Source organism: Kryptolebias marmoratus, linkage group LG9, assembly GCF_001649575.2.
Source record: "Kryptolebias marmoratus isolate JLee-2015 linkage group LG9, ASM164957v2, whole genome shotgun sequence".
NCBI classification, from domain to species: Eukaryota; Metazoa; Chordata; class Actinopteri; order Cyprinodontiformes; family Rivulidae; genus Kryptolebias; species Kryptolebias marmoratus.
This window is the reverse complement of record NC_051438.1, coordinates 8,076-12,084: the sequence shown is the minus strand read 5'-3', so window position 1 is coordinate 12,084 and position 4,009 is coordinate 8,076. Positions and strand designations below refer to the sequence as shown.

Sequence of the window (4,009 nt, the reverse complement as noted above, 5' to 3'; positions counted from 1 at the left end):
TAGAGGTCCAGGTTTTGTTCCTGACACTTTTTCTGTAGCTGTCTGACAGCAAATACCATGTCCGTTGTGCCTCTGCCAGATCAGAAGCTGCACTGGCTCTCAGGGAGAAGACCAGATTTGAGGTGTTTTATCAGACTGTTGAGTAGAACTCTGGCCAAAATCTTTCCAGCAATAGAGAGAAGGGAGATTCTTCTTTGGTTGTCACGTCTGTTTGTTTCCTTTCCTCTTATACAGATGAACAATGATGGCATATTTGAAGTCCTTGGGGAATCGTTTTTGTTGACCACATAGACTGGAATAGTTTAGTCAGTTTGTCAGTTTCTGTAGGAGGATGCCCCCCCCCCGATTTATAGACTTCAGCTGGCAATGCATCTTGTCCTGGTGCTTTGTTGTTGGACATTTGCCTAATTGCCTTCTCCACCTCTTCTTCATTTGGGGATTGATTGAGGTCTGTGTTGATGTCCACTTGGGGGAGTCTTTCTATTGCTGCATTATTTATAACTGATAGCCTGTTTAGCACAGAGTTGAAGTGTTCAGCCCATCTCTCCAGAATTTGTTTTTGTCAGTTATCAGTGTTGAATCATCAGAACTGAGGAGTGGGGAGGCTCCTGTTGTTTGTGGTCCATAGCCCACTCTGAGTGACTCATAGAAGAGCTTCTGGTCATGTCTATCTGCAAAAGACTGTATTTCATCAGCCTTTTTGATGAGCCAAGAGTCTTGCATTTCTCGCAGTCTGCCTTGTACTTGTTTTCTCATAGAAGAAAAGGCCATTATGTTGGATTGGGTTGGGCTGTCTTGAGTAATCTTTTGTAGATGATATTTCTGCTGTAGCAGAGCTTTAATCTCCTCGTCATTGTCATCAAACCAGTCCTGGTGTTTCTTGAGACATAACCAAGATGCTCAGCTGCAGTGTTGTACACAATGTCGTGAAAACCATGCCAGTCATCTTCAATTGAGCCAACAAGTTGCAGATCTTCAAGCTTCTGATCCAGTTCAGCAGTGAACTCTGAAGCTGAAGTTTGACTTGAGAGCTTTGTCACATCTAGTTTCTTGAGGTACTCCGGTTTCCTCCCACATTCCAAAAACATGCATGTTAGGTTAATTGGTAACTCTTAAATTGTCCCTAGGTGTGAGTGAGAGTGTGAATGGTCGATTGTCTCTGTGTGGCCCTGCGATGGACTTGCGACTTGCCCAGGATGTCCCCCACCTCTCGCACAGTGACTGCTGAGGATAGGCACCAGCTCCCTGTGACCCGGAATGGAGAAGCGGATAAAGAAAATGGATGGATGGATGGATGGATGGATGGATGGATGGATGGATGGATGGATGGATGGATGGATGGATGGATGGATGGAGTTTCTTCAGGATCTCTCCACAGCTTCTTGTGGATGTAAAAGTGCACTTTGGAGAGTAGGAGTCTGTGGTCTGTCCAGCCTTCTGCCCCACACATGACCTTTGTTCCACTAAAGTCACTCAAATCCTTCTGCCCTGTTAACCCTCTGGAGTCTAGGGTGAAACTGGACGTTTTTGGACTATTATAAATTTCCTTCATATTTCACCCTAAAAGTGGTTTAACATGCCATGTTTGGAGTCATTTTTTTCAGCACAACCTCCCAAGTGTGATTTTCAAGTCATTTTTTTACTTTTGACCTACTGTATTAACACAACAGACCTAAAACCACTCAAAAACATAAAATCCGAGTGGAAAATACTTAGTTTTTTTTACTGTAAAAACCACAAACATACTTAATGAAATGTTTTTACAACTTAGAATGCAAATATAATCAGTAATATTCATAAACATGTGAACAAATTGAACAAACAACAAAGTTATATACACTTTCTCCATTAAAATGCTAACAATTTCTTAGGCGTTTTTTAGACCAAACAATCAGAAGTTCTAAAAATTGCCATAAATCCTTAGTACCACTCATATAAATAGTTTCTGTCCAAAACAAGGCAGAGGGGCACATCACATTCTTATGTAGCAGTATGGCCTGGGGACCATGAATGCACCACATAAGTGCCTGTTTCCCATTGGCTCTGGAGCCAGCTGACATCATATAAAGGCGCCTCACTGAGCCATCTGACATCACATTGTTTGCCTTCTGGTCTAAATTCTGCGTCGGTCGGTGCTGTACATTGGCTGCGCACAAATGCGCTCGTGAATGCTGCACGAAGGACACTCGATCTCTCCTGGTAGGAAGTTTCTCCCATTTTCTGTGCGTTAGTTAGCTTAGCTTTAGCTTAACCTCCATTGTTTTAATAGGTTGCCCGTAGCAGTTTGCCTGGTCTCCCCAGTTATAGGAGCTACATTTCTTGGGCTAAAGTGGTAAGTTTAATGTCCATTTTTCTCGGTTTTAAATTGAACTTTTTAACATTATTTATTCTTGTTCAGACGCTGCTGTTTGCCCTTTGTGGGCTTCTTGCCCGTTGTCCCACATTGGATTTGTTTGTGACGCCCAGCTTCAGCTGACGCTTGCGCTGGTGCTGCTCTGCGTTCGTCCCGTCTTCTTCTGTGACCCTGTTGGTTCATCTTGGCTTCAAGACGGAACATTGAATGCACTAAACTTACTGCTGCTGGGCCACCTGTTGCAGTCTGGACCTAATTATTTTTAACCTGGGTATATGTGTGTATGTAAATTAAACGTTTTCTAATTTATTTTGTTTGTGACAGGGCCGTAGCCAGCTCTTGGTGTTGGTGGTGGTCCTTCTTCTGGTTTGTGGTGCACTGTTTTTCTTATTTTATGCTGTGTTGTTTGTTTAGTTTGCTGTGTTTTTGTTTAGGCCACTACTCTGTTCTCCCTGCAATCCCAGAGTTGAGCTGTCGAACTGTCTAGCGTGTGTGAATAATTGTGGTTTTTAACATAATTTATATTTTTAATCAGAAACAGACATTACAATAAAATATTCTTAAACTGCAGGAAATTGTCTCTGGCCTTGTCTGTAATGAGTCTGCGTGCCTTAAAAGTAATTTTAAAGTGGGGCTGTTGCAATAAATTTTAAACATTTTCTGTGACACGTGCTGCCACACTTAGTTTTGGTCATTTTCTATGTCATGTTCATTTAGGATCATTCAGGTAAATGTTATAAAATATATCCTGATGCATGCTCAAAATATGGATCTGAATCTGTCTCTTATCATTTTGGCTGGAAGGGAGACAGACAAAATGTGATTCTGTTTCCAGTAATCCTTCTCTAAAAAAATAAAATAATGGATCACCTAGTTCATCAACAAAGTCCTCACTGTCTGTCCCAGTCTAAATAACACCCTAACTATAAAATCCAAACACGCTAAATATCACAAAACACGTAACTCACTCCCGCGCTCGTGTTTTTTTTTTTTTTTTTTTTTGGCGCCGCTGACCTTTTAATTTTTACGCCTCTTTCTTCTTCTCCCTGTAGATTTTTAGTCGCTTGACAGATAACTTTGAGCCTCCATCAGATTGGAGAGGAAGGGGTGTTTTTTCATTCGGCTGGGTTGGGGGTGAGATCGGATGGGGGAGTTTTATCCCGGTTTTGGCGCTTCTCGCTCTAACGCGATGACGCCGATTTTCAAAAAAGTGTCGTGAATAATTTATGATAACTCTGGTTTTCCTTGACCTATCGAGATAATTTAAAAACTGGTGTAAAGCTTGAAGTCTGGACTTTAGAAATAAATTAACACTGAGTCTCTGAGAGGGCGGAATTTTTCCGCTAGAGTATTTTAACCCTTTAAAGTTGACGCACGCTCTGGAAGGGTTAAGACATAGTCTAACTGGTGCCAGTGCTTTGAGTGATGGTGCATCCAGGTTCTTATTTAGGGAGCCTGAAGGTTGTGTTAGTGATGACCAGATCATTTGCTGCACACAGTCAAAGTAGGAGCGAACCATTGCTATTATATTTTCCGATGCCATATGGACCAATAACATCAAGCCATGTAGCAGTGTCATTTCCCACACGGGCATTAAAGTCACCAAGAATTATTAACTTGTCTTGTCTTGGTGTGCCTGTGATAAGTTGATCCAGG

The 4,009-nt window shown here is 41.8% G+C and overlaps 1 long non-coding RNA gene across 1 annotated transcript; it reads left to right on the top strand.

The window, feature by feature from the left end:
• Positions 1–2,105: 2,105 nt before the first annotated feature.
• On the top strand, positions 2,106–3,065 carry LOC112450390. The gene is made up of 3 exons (XR_003038993.2): positions 2,106–2,199; positions 2,270–2,332; positions 2,399–3,065. It is a non-coding gene; the product is annotated as an uncharacterized LOC112450390 (long non-coding RNA).
• The last annotated feature ends 944 nt before the right edge of the window (positions 3,066–4,009 follow it).